The sequence below is a fragment of the Diadema setosum genome, chromosome 14, assembly GCF_964275005.1.
Source record: "Diadema setosum chromosome 14, eeDiaSeto1, whole genome shotgun sequence".
NCBI classification, from domain to species: Eukaryota; Metazoa; Echinodermata; class Echinoidea; order Diadematoida; family Diadematidae; genus Diadema; species Diadema setosum.
In genome coordinates this window covers 28850798-28872228 of record NC_092698.1, presented here as the reverse complement: position 1 = coordinate 28872228, position 21431 = coordinate 28850798, and the positions used below count along the sequence as shown (strand labels likewise).

General features: G+C 38.1%; 1 long non-coding RNA gene across 1 annotated transcript; it reads left to right on the top strand.

Annotated features, from left to right (window-relative positions):
* Positions 1-6095: 6095 nt before the first annotated feature.
* LOC140238042 (uncharacterized) lies at positions 6096-9233 on the top strand. The gene is made up of 3 exons (XR_011901880.1): positions 6096-6309; positions 8010-8248; positions 8706-9233. It is a non-coding gene; the product is annotated as an uncharacterized lncRNA (long non-coding RNA).
* The last annotated feature ends 12198 nt before the right edge of the window (positions 9234-21431 follow it).

Below are 21431 nucleotides of genomic sequence, written 5' to 3'. Positions count from 1 at the left end.
CACACGGATCGCGGGCGACTATCTTTGTACGCAGAATGACGTCATCGAATACCGTGTATAGTCAATGCGCACAATAACCGAAACATTCCAGAACGCTGTTGCGGGTTCTCGAGCGTGGCTGCAAAGATATAAAATCGCCGGATTTCTCAACCATTCATCATTATCTCCTGAAAACGAAAGAAAGCAGCATCTTGCGTTTCAATCGACATAATTCAGACCGTTTTACTCAGTGTTTGTACTGATGGTGACTTTTATCGTTCCGAGTCAAGCTTTCGTTCCCGTCTTTGCAGATTGTGACTGTACGATGCAGGCAGGCATCCAGGAATACCCTTGGGGTCTGGACCAAGTTTACCGCTCAATGATGCCGGTCAGACGTCGTCGACCAGTTCTCTCGTTGTCTTCTCGTCCCTTGAGAAGATATCACGATCCGCTCCGCAGAGCGAGAAGAGAGAGAATTCTCGACGGACTCGTTCCCGATCATCTCTTGGCTACCAGTCACCCTGACGAGAGCCTCCCATGTTCTCCAGTCGACTTAACGAGTTTCCTTCTACATCTGGCAGGATCGGGAGATATGGCGAAAAGTACCAAGGACCCATGTTCTGAAGACAATTCCTCTACTACAGAGAACAGACGTCCTAAAACTACAACACAAAGTGCCACTTCGGACAAGACACAAGTTGGTGATCAGAAACCAAGTGACACATCAAAGTCTCTCTCAGTCGAAGGTCAGGAGGAGCACGACTCTGCATCATCACCTGAATGCTTGACATCGTCATCGTCTGCTGTCACACCAGCTGAAAAGTCTGACGACCGCTTCGAACTATCCCTCCCAATCGGCGATTTCCCGCCAGAAAACGTCCAGGTTAGCGTGACCGATCGCAAGCTCAACATTCGTGCACATTTTGACGAACGAGATGAAATGAGTGGCTGGGTGCGACGCAAGCACTTCAGATACAACGTTCAGCTCCCTGAGAACGCATCCGTTGACTCCCCATGTGAAAAAGTACTTCAAGTACTGCAGGAAATACTGCAGTATTATTGCAGTACTACTGCAGTACTCGTAGTACTTTTGAAGTACTTGCAGTAATCATAGTATATTTGCAGTACTTTTGAGGTAGTACTGCAGTACTTCTATGGTAGTACGGCAGAACTACTGCAGTACTCGTAGTACTTTTGAGGTACTTGCAGTAATCATAGTATATTTGCAGTACTTTTGAGGTAGTACTGCAGTACTTCTATGGTAGTACGGCAGTAATTGCAGTACCTTCGAGGTACTTGCAGTACTCACGCTATTCTCATTGTAATTTTGCAGTACTTTTGAGGTAGTACTGCAGTACTTCTATGGTAGTACGGCAGTAATTGCAGTACCTTCGAGGTACTTGCAGTACTCACGCTATTCTCATTGTAATTTTGCAGTACTTTTGAGGTAGTACTGCAGTACTTCTATGGTAGTACGGCAGTACTTCGTATGGTAGTACGGCAGTAATCGCAGTACCTTCGAGGTACTTGCAGTACTCACGCCATTCTCGTTATTTTGCAGTACTTTTGAGGTAGTATTGTAGTACAGTACTTCTATGGTAGTATATATACGGCAGTAAATCGCAGCACCTTACATCGAAATACTTGCAGTACTCATGCCATTCTCATTTAAATTTTGTTGTACTTTTTTGAGGCAGCACAATACATTGTAGTAGTATTGCAGTACTTGAGAGGTAGTTTTATTGATGATTCTTCTGCAGTTTATAAGTTGGAGTACTGCAGTACTTTTGATTTTTTTTTTTGAAGTGGCTTATTGTCGGTACTACTATTATAAGTAAATCTGCATTACTGTTTAAGTATAGCTATTGCAATAATAATTATGTAGAAGCTAAGTGATGCTCATGCATGTATTTATTTCTGCTATAAAAAAATCATACAATGGACTAAAACTCAAACCTCTTGGTAGTACCTGTGGTTAACGCTATTTTAACCTCAGACCAGATCTTTACTGACGGGGGCAATTTAACTTTCACATTAGAAAAAAAAAAAGAATTCGCTATCTATTTTTAAATATTCCAATCTATGCAAGAAATCATATTTTGACTGAAACAGAGCTGCCAACCTCTGGATGCATGATTTATTAATTTTTCCAGATTTAGTAATTTTTCAAGAAGTGCCCATTTCAATGTCTTAAACCTATAATCAATGACTTAATGCAGCACAAAATCACACCGTAAGGTAAATATTCTAGCTCAAATTGGTTTTTACTGTTCTTACATTGTCACAAAATAAATCACACATTGACATAATTATACTAGTGTGAGGTTCCTGCCCTTAAGAGACTTTATTCTTGCCAATGTTTGACTTCATTAACATAGCAGCATTGAAATACTCAACATTCTACAATAGCACTGTAATTTGTACATGCCATTATTGGCCCCCACCCAAAGAAAAATAGAATTACACATGCTTATAAAACTATACTGTATAGCTCTTTGTATGAAAACAAACATGCTCTGTTATGTTCTATTGTATTCTAACCTCGCTTTTGATGATAACATCGTCAGTAAACTGACATCAGAAAATTACTTTCAGGGTTACTGTGTTTCCTTGTAAGACATCTTGCACCATCCACTTGATGGTAATTTACGTGATACATGACATTAACCTTTGGATCAAAATCTAACCTTTCACATGCATGGCTCATACATGAGTTATTACACAAAATACCATACCGTAGGTTAACCATAGACATTTCAAATACTTAGAACAAATATTCATCAACATGCCAAACCTTATTATACCGCATAGGAAATTAACTTGTAATGTACAGTATTTTTAACCAAGCCCCATTCATATTTACCTAAATCTCAAATAGCAGAGTGGCTGTCTAAATAGTTCCATTATTCAGGGATGTAATGGATACCCTAAGTCTTAAGATCACAATTTGGACATCCTCAAACATTTGGACATCCTCAATTCATTTGGTGTGTTCCTTGACTTAATACCAATATCTAAATTCTCTTGTTCACCCTTAAAAAAAAATACTTTGAATTATCATGTCATGTTAAATAAAACAATGGACAATACACTTGAAAATTCTATATAGGCGACTATAAAATCATGAGTTGTAAGTCAAGATACATAATGTTCATCTAAATACATTGCTATCATTGACTCCATACGGCCTTAAAGTCTTTGCTTCAAAAACAAAATCACCTTTCTATTCAATATATCATAATCATGTATTGGTCTCAATCAAGGATTCACACCCTATGGGTGACACTGATAAGTCAACCCATTGCTGTTGTGAATGGCTGAAACAGCAAAGTACTATACATGTATAGAAAAAAAGACAGTATAAAACAACCCAATATTCACACACTATCAGAAATTTCTGTTGTAAATGGCAGAAACAGCACATTACCTAAACCAACATTCTTCATTGAAATATTGATACAATGAAACCCCGCTGTAACGAGGTCCGTGGGACCGGCGATATTACCTCGTTACAGCCGGTACCTCGTTATAACCGTACGCATCAAAAACAAAGAAAAACATAAGCACGACGTCATAATATACCCATCGATGAAAGTTTAGAACATCCTTTGCATTGTTATCACACATGGATGGGTAATTATTATCGAGAGAATAAAGGTAAATTATTTGTGAATAAGGCGAAAAAAGTCGGGGTTGAAATGGATATTTTTCTTCCAAAATCTCTTCGAATATAATAGAGCACGTTACATTCTTGAGAAACATAGGCTTATATTATTATTATCAAAATCAGATTGCATAAAATGTGTTTAAGTTTTTCTAAACATCAGCGCAAATAAAGTATATATCATATGCGTTGTTTACCGGACCTTGCGAGGCATTTTTACGCTGATTTCGAGCGGGAATGGGATAATTTCATGAATCACATCGGCTGTAAATCTTATACAATTTATGATTGTAGCGCCCGAAAGGATTAAAATGCGTTATTTTCTTTCGAAAATCTCTTCGCGTTTTGTACATCCGTTCTTGAAAAATAAGCGACAGGAATGAATCTAGAAGGTTGTGATTCTTTTTACACATCAGATCTGTTCCTATAATAGACCATTCTGAAAGAAAGAAAATGTTCATTGTGAAATGCGTTGTTAAAAATTGTGGTTATGAACAAACCCAGATCTATTCAAATTGTTAAATGCGTTAATTTCTTTTTCTGAACACCGACTAGGTAGCTTAACATGCGTTATTCAACTATTTTTGCGCTACTGTCCACCGGCGAGATCGCGATGATTAGAGTAACATAACATTATGTGTCGTTTATCGTAACTTGTGGGATTTCTTTTTTTTTTTACGCTGTTGGTGCCCAGCGGGAATGTGATAATTTCATAAATTATTTCGGCTGTCATCTCATACAATGTAGGCCTATTATCGTTGCACCCGAAGGGATTGAAGATGCGTTGTTCATTTTCTTCTGAAAATATCTTCGCGTTTTGTACATCCCTTCTTGAAAAATATGCGACATGATTTAATTCAGAAAGTTGTGATCCATTTTACGCAAATCTGTTCTTCGTAGACCATTCTGAAGGAAAGAAATATCTGCATTGTAAACTGCGTTGTTAAAATTGTGATAATAAACAAACCCAGATCTATTCAAATAGTTAAATGCGTTTGTTTCTTCTTCTGAACACCGATTACGTAGCTTAACATGCGTTATTCAACTAGGTATACGCTACTGCCATCCGGCGAGATCGCGATGATTTCAGAGTATACGTGCGACGCGGTTGTATACGTTGTTGGTGCCCATGCAGCGGGAATGCGATGATTTCATGAATCATTTTGGCTGTATAATCTCACACATATCGTTGCGCCCAGGATCAAAGATGCTTCTTTATCTTTTCCCGAAAATCCCTTCGCGTTGTATACATCCATTAAATTAAATAGAAATGCGACAGGATTGCGTTATTTAACATTTTTTACGCTACTGTCAACCGGAGAGATCGCAGTTGTATTAATTATTTCAGCTATAATCATATATTCGTACAATATTTTTGCTAACCAGCAAAAGAACTGGAAGTCGGGACTACAAATGTTACCTCCATTTTCTTATTTGGCACCATGACATAATCTGGTCTTGACTTCTATCCGTTCTCCGTTTCTTTTGCGCAAACACTGATTACTCGGGGCTTACAGCCAAACAAGATATAGGTCCCGTCATACTTCTCTTTAATCAACCCCATTTCGATTTCGATTTTGACCAGTTATCACTACATGTAATTATTGTGTTAACACCATGTATTTTGTGTTCCACACATTATAAAAAAAAAAGTTAAGAACTGGTTTGATTTCTGTTACAATGCTCATGAGAAGTATGGAAAATAAATGAATTTAATTGAATTGAAATGGAAAGGTTAATGTTTAGTTTTACACGCATTCCAATTTTCATATTAGCCACGAGTGTCGCCTAATAAAAAGTTGGAGTGCTTTTTTTTTGCTTGTTGCATTGTGGGCTGACCTAAAAAATTACACACACGAAATGATTATGTTTGATAATTAATAGTAGGAAGATCTGATGGTATCTTATTGCACTTTTTTTCAAAGAAACATGGAAGGATACGCGGTCTCTGCAAAATGGGAAAAACATGGGTGGTGTAAATTCGAAATTCCGTGTTTGAAAAGCGGCAAGTCTACAAAATGGTACCTCGTTCACCTTGCCTACTATTATGCTCATCCTAACAGAATTTTGTAAGCATGACTACCTCCGTGTCTCAGAATAACGTGGCACACAGGGGATTTCCACCATGGCACATAAGGAGTTGAAATCCGATCAAATTTCTTATGTTTTATTCTATCATGATGCGCCGAAAATGTACTAACCGGATCTCTGATAGCCCCCCCCCCCCCCCCCATTCGTGTCTACTTAGTATTTTGTGGCGCCAATCGAGTGCACGTGTGATCGCCAGCCCGCGCGCACGCACATATTGCTTCTATGACCACTGAGTGGGGTTATACATGTAGTAGCTACGCGCGCGTGCGTGCGCGCACACTCGCGATGCGAGTACAGTGTATGTACATTACGCAACGAGTCGAGTACCGCCGTTGAGTTGCATTTTCAAATTCTGTAAAAACGTTACGCGTACAAAGCAAAATGGCAGCGCAGAGAACGAAGAAATTTTATGCCCTGTGACTGTGATGACAGCGTTGGAAAAGGTCCTGTGGTGGACTGGATAAAGGACAATGCCCAATATTCAAGTTGTTGTTCCCATGAGGAAGTGACTGTAGTATAACGGGGCAGCGGAAAATCTGCATCAACACATCAAGCAAAGCTGCTTGCAGCTAATGGTAAGTTACGTTCAACTGTATATACCCTACATGTTGATTGTGTGTATGATTGAGGGTACCACCTATCGTCACCCTATTGGATTTGTAGCTTGTTTATTCCAAAAATATATTACAAATTCGCCTAAATCTGAACTCAAATATGCCATAAATACTACAGTTTCGAATGTCGTGACCGTCTTGTTGGTTTTAAATCTCCGTTTTAAAATAGCGCAATTTTAGTGCACGCAATCCGTTTTCTTCGCGCAACGTTAGTTCTAGCGATCGGCAACCCTCCCTCCATAGGTAATACACGTCAATTTCACAGCCATGCGTCGTTACTGAGCGCATGTGTAATGTGTGAAACATGTCTAGGGCTACTACTAGTTTGGTTTGTTAGTTTGTGACTCAATGTGAGTTTGATTTGCGTTTCTTCGTTTTTATTGTTTTCAAAGCTAATGACACGTACTGTAATCCCGCGCATACTTTTTCGTTCGTACGCAAACAGCCATGATAAATACGCAGGGAGCCAGGGTGCCGATGTCAAGCAGGTACCCTGCTGATACAATGTAGGTGGTACCCTTACCATAAGATATAACGTTAGAATCTATTTACATGTATGTTAAGTTCAGCCGGGGGAGTTTTCAGCCGCCTCGAGACTCGACAATCAACTTTGCATCATACCTTTGCCCAGATATCCTGAATAGTAACCACCTAAAAACCTATGTCACATCCATAGCCACAACTACTGACTGGGAACCTGGCTGTACTATTAGATCGTTCAGACCTAAGTTGACCTTTTCCTCATTTTACTTTCAAAAATGAGAATTTGGACACAGAGGCTCAGAATTTGATTTTGCACTTCCTTACGCGTGCAGCTAACTGTAAGGAGACATACGTTTAGATTTAAGACATTCCTTGTCAAATTCCTTATGATTGTGACAAAAGTTCTTGTCAACTAAAGGCTAAAGCTCAGTCTAACCATTAGGATACACCTCTTCACTCCATCACAAGCATTTTGCAAGTAACTTTCTGTGAGATTTGTGGGTTTAACCACTTGGCTGCGGACCACGTACGATGTAATATCCTTGGCAACATTCCATTGTGTGCTGAGCATGTAATATAATATTACGTCTTCATATAATGTGCAATTTGAAGCCTCAGCGCTGTGCTACCCCTTCCCCTATGACATGATTGAATGTACGGGCAACAGGTGCCCCCCAAAATCAGTGATTTAGCTGTGATTTGTGAGGGTTTTGATTGGTCTCCAAGGTGAAAGTTTCTATAGAGTCTCAATTCAAAATGGCGACCTACAGTGGGAAGAAGGGTTTTGATGAATCTTTTGATGATAGTAAGTAAAGCTGCTCTTTGTGAAGGATTTGTGGAGGTATCGCAGATCAGGAGAGGATGATGCCTCACTATTTCATATTTCAAGCAATATAATCTTGGCCAATCTTTCGCCTTCTGAAAGGCATGTTTTGAGATACACATGCATTATTATGCATCAGCACCCAGGTGTTCAGTGTGCGTAAAAGCCTGCTGCAGTCCAGTGGTTAATTGTTTCATCCATTGTGAAGCATTATTATTACTATTATTATTATTACTTATAGTGCGCTTTTCCCACAAGGCCCAAAGCACTTACAATCAATTCAAAATATGCACGACAGTATGCACGACAGTACGTCTTTAATCTTTTGAATGCTTTTCTTCATCTGCATTTTCAGATCAGAGGATGTTCACTCTCCATAGGCTTGAAGTATTGGAGAGGCTAGACCAACATGAGCAGGTGTACATTCAAATTGCAGAGCGCCACCACAGCAGGTTGCTTTACCAGTAAACATGGAGATTGGTGAGCTGAGGAGACTACGATGCCGCCATTACCCCCTCGAGAGTAAGGCAGCTTTCCAGGAGCTCGACAGCCTTCTAGCTTCTGGAGATTTCTTATGCTGGTAGAAAGATATTGGTGAGCAAAATACTAGTATTCGAAAGTGTTGCCTATACGTGTCATTTTTCTTTCCCTTGACCTCTGTCCTCTGTAATCTGTTGTTAGTTTTTAACCAAATCAATTCAATAACAGTGAACATAGTGTTTATATGAAATTAAATGTCACATAAAATGAGAAAAACGTTTTGAGCCATTTTCAGTCTGACAGGCATACATAAAACGTCACGCAGCGTCATGACAGTATCAAAACATGTGCAAGACTTCAAAGTAAAAGTCAGGGAACGATGCAGTCAAAAAATTTCATGTGGCGGAGTAGTCGCCAAAATGTGGAGGGGGAGGGGGTTGATTCAATATCTGGATACTTGGAATAAAATTTCCATGATGTTTCATTTTTTCAATCTTGAAATACATGTATGTATACACAGGTATGTACTGACAATTTAGCATTTCTTTTTCTATCATCTTTTCTACTGCAGACATGATACATTCGTATGCACAAGCAAAGGGATGCAAGATACCAGCGAGAAAGAGACCACAAACTGGGCTTGCCACTGGATTTCCAACTCGCGTGATCATAAAGGAAACATGCAGACGAGGAGGAGGACAAAGAGTGTGCAAGAGGCTCCAGCTGGAAATTAAGAAAAAGATTGACTGTCGCCTTTGTGATTGTAGACTATGGTGGGACATTTATCACATTCAGTGACATTTCTTCTCTCTTTTTATTTATAAATGAGGAGAATGTTGATTGTGTTTTCTTGAATGAAAAGGAAAAGTGTCAGGATCAAGTCGGCTACGTACTACTACTTGGACTGTAAAATCAAACCAAGTATTGGAAATTTTTTCATGCATCATTTTTATTCATTGAAAATACATATAATTCCTTATACATGTACTGTGTCAAGATATTGACAGAACATTACAATTTTTTTTTTTCTTGCATGCATTGTGAATATGTTCCTTCATTTGCTGGACTTTCCATAATAAATAGTTTAAATTTTATGCTACATCAAGTCTACTCAGATTTAAGTTCTTTGTGTTCTCTACTCCTCTCAACTTAACTTTACATCAGGATTGCATGTTTTCGTAATACATGTACATCATATTGATCATTATTCCTGTCAGCGCTTGAAGTGTCATCTCTTGTGCCAACAAACCGTTTCTGTAATGTATTACATAACAACTTACGGATATTTCTTTTCCAACAGCCTAGAAATGAAGCATATCATTCACCTGCTCCCTTCCACCGAGTTCCACAGACATGAATTCCCCTGGCTGTTGCTGGTTTGGGCAAGCCTTCAGTCAAGCTTTGTGGTTGTTAAGGTTCAATTTTATGAAGAAAGCATGCATAAAATCTGACTAAATTGCAGAAGCGGTCTGTTGTAATTCATCTTCATACATTTACTGTATGTTTTTTGTTATTTCATTACTTTGCAAACATTCACATGAGAGAAATCTGTGTTTCCACCTTGGAAAACAAATTTCCCTTTCAACCTAGCTACACTTACACTGTAGAATATCTTCTAGATTACATGCCTGCCCTGACAAAACCAATGTGGGCCCCATGTGCTGTATATGGGGAAAATATGGAACTAAATTGGCAAAGCCCATTTGGCCCATATGGGCCCCAGATGGGGTGTAGGCCTACAGGGAAAAACATACATGGGTTTCATGTATACTCAGTACTTGAATTCTAGAAGAAAACAAACATTGTATTATATTTTATTGATTGTTTATGTATGCTATGAAAGCGGATATAGATTGTCACTTGTTTATCGTTGTAATTGTACATGTATATTCATTTGCAGTAATGAAGTACAGGGTAACCCTTTTATAATGAGGTTGGTGGGACCACCATTTTTTCCTCGTTATAACCGGTACCTCATTGTAAACATAGGCATACTGTATGTTTACTATTTCAATATTTTCAAATTCAGATGAGACCAATAAGATATCCTCTTTTCCCAGGTTTCCCTGTACTGGTACTACTGCAGTACCATTGTAGTACTACTGCAGTACTGGTACTACAGTACTACAGCAGTACCGGTACTGCAGTACCACTATTGGTACTGTAGTACTACTGCAGTACTGGTACTGCAGTACTACAGCAGTGCCGGTACTGAGTACTGCAGTACCATTACTGGTACTGTAGTACTACTGCAGTACTGGTACTGCAGTGGTACTGCAGTACTACTGAAGTACTGGTACTGCAGTGGTACTGCAGTACTACTGCAGTACTGGTACTGCAGTGGTACTGCAGTACTACTGTAGTACTAGTACTACTGCAGTACTGGTACTGCAGTGGTACTGCAGTACTGGTACTGCAGTGGTACTGCAGTACTACTGTAGTACTGGTACTGCAGTGGTACTGCAGTACTACTGCAGTACTGGTACTGCAGTACTACTGCAGTGCTGGTACTGCAGTACTGGTACTGCAGTACTACTGCAGTGCTGGTACTGCAGTAGTACTACAGTGGTACTGCAGTAGTACTGCAGTACTACTGCAGTACTGGTACTGCAGTGGTACTGCAGTACTACTGCAGTGCTGGTACTGCAGTAGTACTGCAGTAGTACTGCAGTACCACTGAGGTACCACTGCAGTACCAGTACTGCAGTAGTACTGCAGTACTGGTACTGCAGTACTGGTACTGCAGTACTGGTACTGCAGTACTACTGCTGTGTAGTACTGGTACTGCAGTAGGCCTACTGGTACTGCAGTACCAGTACTGCAGTACTACTGATGCAATGACTACTGCAGTACCAGTACTGCAGTACTACTAGTACTGCAAGGAAGAAGTGAGGTAGTACTGCAGTACTGGTACTGCAGTACTGCAGTACTAGTACTGCAGTAAAGTGTCCAATTTACTACAGTACTTCTGCAGTACTAGTACTGCAGTACTACTGCAGTACGTGTACTGCAGTAGTACTGCAATACTTGTACTGCAGTACTACTGCAGTACTTTTTCACAAGGGTCGTTGACGTCGAGCTATGACACAAGGGGCGTGCTGTCGATCACCGCATCGAAGACAGGCAGTTCTACGAGGCAGGTTCCAGTCCAGATTCGAGACGCAGTAGAGTCGGCCAAGACATCACCAAAAAAGAAACATGAGGTGGAGCAGACGACAGCAAGCGTCAATGACAGTATCGATACTTCACCGACTGACTCTGAGGGAAAAGATCGCAGTGAAAGTGCCACAGACACGGGAAACACCGTCGGGGAGGATGTTGGAATGGAAGTGGAGAAAGAGGAAGAGGAAGGATAAGAAGCTAGGAGTCTATTATGCTAATGACTCAACGTGAACTCTTCTCTCACAACAGTTTTCGAGCTCATTGCCGTGTACATGCAAATATTTTTTAAAGTGCTTATTACTATAGTATCTTATAGCATTGTAAATCGTTGCTGCACATAGCTCTTTACCTGTTTAAATTGACCAATTATTAGTTATAATTTCATGTAATGACAGCAACGAATTTATCTTAACGTTTCATCGTAACTACAGTATATGATTTGTTTCTGCATGAATATGGTTAACTGAACTCGAGTTTTACGCAATTCAGGTTCCACTTTTACTGTTGTCATAATTGATACAATATGTTTATACATGTTTTATATATTAATGTTTATATGTGTTTTTTCCTAATTATATACTGAATGACGCTAATGGGAAGCTGATGTCGAGTATTTATATAAAATAATGATGTTGTTTCACAGACTTCGATAATTCATATTGTATTTCACTTATTTCCTAGTTATTCACAGCAACATTATGATGAAGCATTTTCTCTCTGTCTAAGAATTATTTAATTCTATGTTGTCAAAGCGCTATTTCAATAGTATTGCGTGAGCGTCATGAATAATACAAGTTGTAACTATACAGTGAAAATCAATGTACACTTATCTTCTGTAGTACGTGTTGTCATGAATAATTGAAGGTGTAACTAATAAAATGTAATACTTCTGTATATTGTCTATTCAAATAAAAATATAAGAGAAAATATAAATTACAAATCATGTGAGCTTGCTTACTGGCATCAACTGTGTTACTTCCATAACGACGTGTGTGTAGTACGTGTGTATGATAATTTATACATAGATATAGCCATTATGTGTGTGTGCGTGTGAGTGTTCGTTTTGATTTAGACACAAATTCGAAGTGATAATGAGCCTCTAAAATATGCATCTGAAGAACTTGATGGTCTAGCTGTCGTATGTAAAAGTGAGAGATTGTTTCTCTCTCTCTCCCTCTCCCTCTCTGAAGTGCTTAAATAACAACAGTGAGTATATTCAATTAGAAACAGAACAAAATATATAGGGTATTTTGATGCTACAAAGCAAATCAGGGTGTGATACACGTATTCAATATCACACAGAACACACTTATTACAGATCTCTCTTTAAAAAAAAAACAAAGCAAAACAAAAACAAATACTCTCTTAATTTCTAGGATTTATTTTTAAGTCCTAAGGATTTATTTCTTTAAGTCCTAGCGGACTGTAGATACGGACAAAACCTTAGGACTTAAAAGTAAGTCTTAGCTAGGATTTCAAAATTTAAGTCTATGTTCGACTTAAATTTCAAGTCTATAGGATTTATTTTTTAAGTCTTATTAGATTACATTTAAATCTTTCTTAGACTTGTTTTTAGAATAAATCCAGCTTGGATTTAAACGATAAAAGACTTATTTTAAGCCTTCCTTGGATTTATTTCAAATAAATCCATCATGGATTTAAACTCAGACTACTGAAAATGACAGCCAATTGATGCACTTTCTTCACATGTAAAGGTCTATTTATTTCAACAAAATCAAACTGATGCATTTTTCACAAACATCGATAAGTTACAAAATATAGAGATGATTGTCATACACATGTAGGCTCCAGAAAAAATGAAATACGACATGATGAAAACAGAGCATATTTTGCAATAGTCTCAGATGGTCACATCTTCACATTCATGTTACTGATGCTTCTTTCACTGTGTTCTGTAAACAAGTTACTAGACGACTGTAACCTTCATTGCCAAATAGATTACTTTTTTCACTTTTTTTTAAATCTTGCAAGATGACTCCATACGACTTGATTCACTTTCATTTTATGTATTTCTTTCCCTGGTGAGCATCGTTAAGTCGTAAGATGGAAACTATGAACAAATGTAAGATTATATATGAATTCTAATAACTTAAATTTTAGAAATGATGCTGTGTAATAAACAATACAGCCTCCATTAAGTTGACGTTTAGATTTACACGCTTTGTACGTCCCATGCATGCAATTTAAAGAATTATTTGATTTTTTTGGAATGATGCATAGTATAAATTTAATCAAGAGGGAAGTAAAGGCCAAAATTAGTGTAATCAAATTAGAAAAGAGAAGAAATTTCCCTACACAGAATGGTGTAAAGACTATGAAAATCAGCTACGAAATAAGGAAGATATGCCTCTTTTCAATTTCACACATTTCCAGAAAACAGATCTTGTCCAGTCTTTATGAACGTCCAAATGAGGGAATTGATGATGTCATTCCTTCAAAATTTTTACACTTTTCACCTGCATGTATTTGCATATTCATACGGACTAGTCAAGAAATGTTTTCTGAAAACGTGTTACATTTCCTTATTTCTTACCAGACTTCCCTAATTTTTCCACTATTCCGTAGGGAAAATTTACAATTGAATCCAAACTGTATTACATATAACAGTAGGGAGCAAGATCTATGTAAACTCTGAAGTAAATTCACCTTAAAACATTAAGAAGCTCAAATAACAGTTAACATTCTAAACTTACTTCTAAAATTCCTTGAATATCGATTGTCTGAAATGGATTTACATAAGTACATTTCCATACTGCATTTTGGTAGACAAAATGTTTGACAAAAGAATATACAAATTCCTGCTTAATCTATTGATATTTAAGAATCAATCTCAACTGATGACAGGGAACCATCTCAAGAGACTGTTCAAGTGAGATGGACCACTAGTTTCTTAATTACTTTGATGTCATATCTCGTAACAAAGCACTATGTTGAAGTGATGCAATCTGAATTTTTAACTAGAATTATCACTCATTGTGATTAATATACCCCCACCCACAAATGAGGGAATTAGCTCAACCAGGATTATTTTTTCTTACTTTTTAATAAAGAAAAAAAATACCATGGCAATGCACTGTTCCACCTCTCAAATCAATTGCTCAAAAACTGAGTGAGCAAGATAGATAAACTGACGATTTCTATGGTTTTTACTAAAAATTGTGTAACCATGGCAACACAATGTTGGACATTAAGAAAAAAATGAAGTTTGCACAACTATAGGCCCTATATCATAGCCGTCATATGTGCCAAATTTCAAGCTAAATGCTAAAAGGGTGAGGGGTTTAGTTGAATTCACATTCGTGTATCATTTTCATGCAAAATATACTGTTACCATGGCAACACATTTTCCACACTGACAAAAGATTTTTTGCACATCTAGGTAATGTAGAGGTAACATGTGCCAAATTTGAAGCCAAAATGCTCTAAACAGAGACAGGAGAATCGAAATGTTTGTATGATTTTCATGGAAAATGCACCGTTACCATGGCAACAGATTGTTTAATGATGAAATATGAAGTTTGCATATTTCTGAACTACAATGGTTGCATGTGCCAAATTTCAAGCAAAATGCTCAAAGACTGAGGGAGTTACCTGAATCCAAAATATTTTTGTATGATTTTCATTCAAACTATGTTGTTACCATGGCAACACAATGATCAACAATGACGAAAGGTTAAGTTTGCACATGTACGTACCATAGTGGTCAGGTGTGCCAAATTTCAAGCTAAATGCTCAAAGACTGAGGTTGTTCCATGAATCCACAATATCTTTGTATGCATTTTAGTGAAAAGATGCTGTTACCATGGCAACGCATTGTTCACCGTTGATGAAAGATTAAGTTTGCACATCTATATGCTAAAGTTGTTGCATGTGCCAAATGTCAAGCCAATTACTCAAAGAGTGAGGGAGTTAACTGAATCCACAATATTTTTGTATGATTTTCATTCAAAATATGCCGTTACCATGGCAACACATTGATCGACACTTACGAAAGAATACGTTTACACATCTACATACCACAGTGGTCTTTTGTGCCAAATTTCTAGCTAAATGCTCGAAGACTAAAGGAAGTTAGCTGAATCCACAATATTTTTGTATGTTTTTTGGTTTAAAAAAAAGCTGTTACCATGGCAACGCATTGCTCACCACATTGTTTCCATATCTATATACCATAATGGTCATGTGTGCCAAATTTCAAGTCAAATGCTCTAAATTTGTTTAAGGTGCCCATCTGCGCTGAATCTATCCTTCCTCGTGGGTTCAAGCACATACTTTGGCTGGAAAACCAAAGTTTATTTCTTTATAAATAGAGAGTTTCATATTAAAGTGTTTAGCCACAATGTCATAATGAAAATAGCAACAAATCAGCGCTCAATAAATGTGATGGACAATGGCTCAACAACACTGTGGGAGTGATGAAAATTAGGTAATCGTTGAATAATTACAAAATTGTTCAGGGAAACTTAAACTTTCTTCTTTCAATTTAAATCAATGCGGATCTGGCATTACTTTTTTTTTTCATCATCAACCAGACATAATATACAGAAAACAAGCCAAAGATGAACAATAAATAAATTGAAACTGGACATGTATAAAAACTTGAAATATTGTTTAAATGTTCACGTAGCAATGCAAATGCAAAAGTGAGGCACACACATACATGATAGCACCTCTAAAGGAAACATTGCGGCATTAACTTTCCTTATTGTGTTATTTTAATTTAAAAATGCACACAAAAAAAAAAATTACAAGGAAACTTTACTACAACCAGGGCATGACAGACATGCTTCTTGTGTGCATGGATTTGTAGCTCAATATAAATGGAAAAGTGAGGCACACATAACATAACTCAATATCCATGAGTCAAACATTATGCATGATAGTATCTTCAAAGGAAACATTGCAGCATTTTACCTGTGTTACTTTGATTTAAGAATTCACCGAAAATTAAGAAAACTTTGCTGCACATCAGGGCAAGTCAGATATGCTTCTTGTGTGCATGGGTTTGTGGCACAATGTCGGAAAATCTTACTAGCATCATACACTGACGTGTTCTTGAAGTTCGTGGCTAATGCCCAGAACGAAGCCCTCACTCGGGATTGTAGCAGTACATGAATATGCCGCCACAAAATCAAAGAATGCTTCAAGCACCCAAGCATATTTGACGATGAAGACACAGTGGGCTTTAAAGAGTCTGTCAAATTCTTGCTTCCGGTCATCTCCAGCCTGGACTTAGTATGGTCTTGTCCAGGATGAGAAAATACTGGATGTACGTCTAGTCACTCCCTTATCTGACTAAGCAGGGCTGGCTGAAGGTGGCATCTTTAGCATCACTGAACTTTGCGCTTCTCGCTCGTGATGTATACGTTTCGCGCGGATCAACTTGGCGTTTCCCGTTTGTTAGGGCTTTCAGGTGGGAGAATCTCCAGATCAGAAGATGCTTGGGGCTGGGGTTGGAGTCTCTGCATCAGCAATGCCATGAACATTGGTTCCTACCTGAAAAGAGATTAAACATGTATAGCAGTACTGATATTTCGAACTAAATTTCACTTGAATCGTTTGAGCAAATGACAAAGGCTGCAATTATTATCAAATAAACTTTGCATCACATAGAGGGAAGTTAAGTTCTCAGTGAGAGGGCACTCTGGAGGGAAAAAAATATTAAAATATAACTCTACATATTGATCTTAAATACAATGTACTAATAACATATTCATCACATAACTTTTAGTTTGTGATGTACAAGTAAATATTTCTGATATATTTTGGAACATATTATTTTAAAACATTTTGTCTCACTGATCTGGTAAATCTCAAAGCCTTGAAAAAAATTCCCAGAAATCAGATTACTTTTTGCCATCATCGGGGTGGGGCCTACTTGATATTTACATGTTCCAGACTCATAAGATATTTGATGTACATATTATTACAAATCAATAGAAGTCAGCATGCATTTTTAATTCGTAATTTAATGAATTTAAAAGAAAACTGTCAAAACACGGTAGATACCCCTTCACAATACTCATTGCTGAATGTTCTAAAGTTTGTTTGAGAAGAATTGCTTCAAAAAAACTGATATATCAGAGAAGAAAACTTTGCATTTCTCACGACAGCATGAAAATTCAGATTTTTAAATTCCACATGTTACTGAGTACATGCAGATTCTACACGAGTCTTGCTTTGTAAGATACGAAGCTCAAATATTCTTCTCTAAACATGAGCTGGTACTTAAAAGCCCAATGAAACATGCATATTGATAATTCTCAAAATTGGAAGCTCAGTGATTTGATCATGAACTGATTTCAAGTCTATAAACATTAAGCATATACTGTACTTACAGGCACATAGTCATTCTGCACCAGGTACTGCTGGGCATCCCTCGGGAACATGAGAGGTCCTCTCCCTTTCTTCTACATGGGGATGTTGGGTCTGTGAAGCATCGCTGCAAGTAGTGACATTCCACAAAATTCCTATAGAATGGAACACAATACAATTTTTTTTTCAACTTTAAGTATTTCACCCATTCTCTTTAACATATTAGATATGACGTATTGTATCAGCTCTGACAATCCCTAACATTCAGTTTTCGACTTATTATCAATATCAGTCTATGTAGAGCAAACTCGTGCACATTCACTTTCCTGAAATGTGTAATAGCAATGAAGCATAAACAAATGAGTAAGTTTTACTCTTACACTTTGGACAGAAATTGTTCCAGTAATTATAATCAATGCCACAAGATCTATGAGGATTGGCGGAAGGACTTACTGTCTCCATCCATGTCTTCACATCTTCTTACGATGTCATAAAATAACATAAAATTGACATAGAATGGCCCCCATCTGTTCACCATCTCCTGCACTTTTCTCGGTACAACTGGGCAAAGTCCGCATTGATCTGAAAATAAACACAAAAACTGTGAAATATCAGTGATAAGGAAGTGGAAAATGAAAAACAGAAACGCTTGACAAAAAAAAGGAAGAAAACAAATATGCTTCGGGGTATAAACGGTCGTCATAGCCACACTTCTAGATTTTTATGTAATTAATTATTTCTTATTGGTCTCGAGGGTTGTATTTCATGCTGGAGGAAAAAATGAGACCGATATCTCTGATTTTTGTTTCAGATGTTATCGTTAAAATCAATTTTTTAGAAATACCAGGGATGTCTTGCATATCTAAACACCAAGAAGGGATAGTCCTGACAGAGTACTCCTTGGAGTACAAATTATACAAATAACAGGTAATTTGCATTCCCTTTATCTTAAAAAATATTAAAAGTAAAAAATAAAAAAAAGGCCTTATATATTGTAAAACTTCACTACATTCTCTCACTGGTGTATGTGATGCTTAATGCATACATCTCAGCCAGAAGTGTAGATCTGTAGAATTTTTAAGTCTAGATCCTTCTACTCAAACACAGATCACACATTGATTATGCTACAAAGAGAAAGACTGGAGTAGATTACCTTTATCCAGGTGCGAAATCTTGTTCCATTGCACGAGTTAATTCCATACATTATTTGTTTCATACAACGCCTTCAACAATAACACTAACAGACTTACTAGTTCAAGAAAGAGTCTTGATTTCAGTGCAGAAATGGCAACCATAAGGCCTAGGTGTCCAGGCCTACTACTGAGTGGTAGTAATAATAGTAGAAGTATTTTCATGGAATGCAAATCAGTAGCACATTCACATTACATACACATGTACGCAGCCGAGTGCAAGTAGCATTGAAGTTGATTATTCCAGTAAAATGAGTGACATGATGCACGCTTGATAGTAAGAGTGTTGAGTGCACACGCCAAAGGTAATTGTTCATTGTGACATCAGACTCAGTAGACCTAGTCATGCAGTGGAACAGAAACTGTTTATTAATTGTAGACCCCCTATTTTAACATGGGAGTCAATAGAAATTGGTGATGTCAGCCAATACGGCCCATGCGATAGAAGTTTTTAAAGTTCAGAGCTTGACGCCACTGCACTGGCATTGCAACATTGGCGCCCTAAACCCTGGGGCGCTCATCACACAGGGGGCTTCGTGTTTGGGCTGGTCGCAGTTCTATTGTAGCGCCCATATAGGGTCTACGTACTATTGGTGGCCTAAACACAACGTTAAAAATAAAACCCATCTAACAGCATATGCCCTACATTTTATCACAGCATAGGGCATGATAAGGCCTAGAACTGTGCCTTTCTACGTAGAAATTGATAAATTAAACCTTACAAGAGTGTAGGAAGGGGTGAACTGACACTAACTTGTTACTGTTACTCAGTGTTAGACGACAGTTAGGCCTACGCTACAGTAGCCTGTTATGCCCATAGCTTTACCTTTCAGTCAAGACACCTTGAACATCGTAAATCATTAGGTAGAATGGGCGCTTTATAAGAGTCCCTGTATTATTACACTTGTACTTGCAGTTTCACCGAAATAGAGCCCCCACAATACTAGTATAACGTTAGCCTTCATGTAACTTGTTACAATGTTTGGATAGACACATTACTAATTAGCCATGAACAGCTAACGTTAGCACTGGCGCTTCAGGGATGGACAGCGCTGTATGGATCCGGGCTAACTCGGCCCACGGGACAACTCGTCCCACCCGTCGAGGGTGGGCCGAGTTGTCCCACCCGTTGGTATCGATAGTGATCGTGAGCGCTTGTCTGTGTTTGAGGTTATTTTGTCTTTGTGACGTCTTTTTTAACCGTAACTTTTATGGAATTGTGCTCAGTGGTTTCTGTAAAGAATATTTGCCAACTTTTGGGGGATACAACGACGTGAAAATGAAATTTCAGACGTTTTTATCGCGGTTCGCGATCCCCATAGGTTCACGTTCATTTCGCGCAGTGGGCTAACTCGGCCCAGCTAAGTTTTGGCTGTTGTTTTGTCAGTAAATCTCCGTAAAAATATCCATTTTATCATGTATGAAGGTGTATTCAGGGTACCTTCAACTAATTTCATCTTCGAGGAAATTTAATTTTGCGCATGTTTGGGGAAATGTTGGATATTTGTTCGCATGATTTAATCTTTGACGTATCCGCACCGCACCGGTCTCGCCACCAGCAGCTCGCTCACACATCACAGTGGCATATGCAGCGCCATGCCCATGCCCACTCTCGGGGTGGTACGGCGGCGCGGGGCACCCGCGCGAACGGCACAGAGGGAGCAGCCAGCCACTCCGTAAACGTCGCTACGGATACGGGCGGTGGTTGAAATTGGAGGAAAAGGCGTCATTTGCTGCACTTCCCAATTTTCTCGCGTGAGTACTAAATTCTATGCAGTAGTCAGTTGCCATTTTCCTATCCATTGTCTTGAACTTTGAGCTGAGAGCTGGAGAGGGAGCAACTTGTTTCAACTCAACTGTGTTTTTTGCTGCAACGTTGCGTGAATTGGGCTGAGCTGGTGTGCTACCGCCAGCCAATGCCAAGGTGAAAGGGCAAGGTTTCTGCTAAAGGCTGGGCATATAGGGGTTGCTCGACTCTTTTTTTTTTGTCTTTTATTTTTTTCTGATTTTTTTTTTCCAGGATGACTCAATAATATGTATTCCAACCTCATGCAGTTTGCAGTTGTCATTTTGCTGTTTTTCTGTCTATCCCCCAGCATCAACGTTATTATTATTATTAATGATTGATACTGAAAAAAAAAAAAAAAAAACACACACACACACATAAAATAACAATTTGGATGCATGCTGTATTGTTGGCAATTATCACGTGACTCGGATGACACTATTCGCTATGTTGGGACACTGCTCCTTAATTTACGAATATGTAACATTTGTGAAATAATACGAGTTTTGATATGTGAAAATGTCACCTTTTTGTGTCTGAAATGATTTACTAGTACTATGGTGAAGTCTGTTTTCAAAGTGATATTTATTCAATGTACTATAATTGCTAACAGAAATACTGTTGTCACTGCTAATGATTGACAAATTGCCCTACAACATCGATATAAATGTTTATGTAAATATGATGATTTATAGAGATAATTATTGACATCGTCGGTCGATGTAGGGCAATTTGTCAATCACTTGCATTAAAAAACATCTATGTAGCAACCTAACTCATCACTTTATCATTGAATTGTCATATAGACTGCACCTTGCTACTA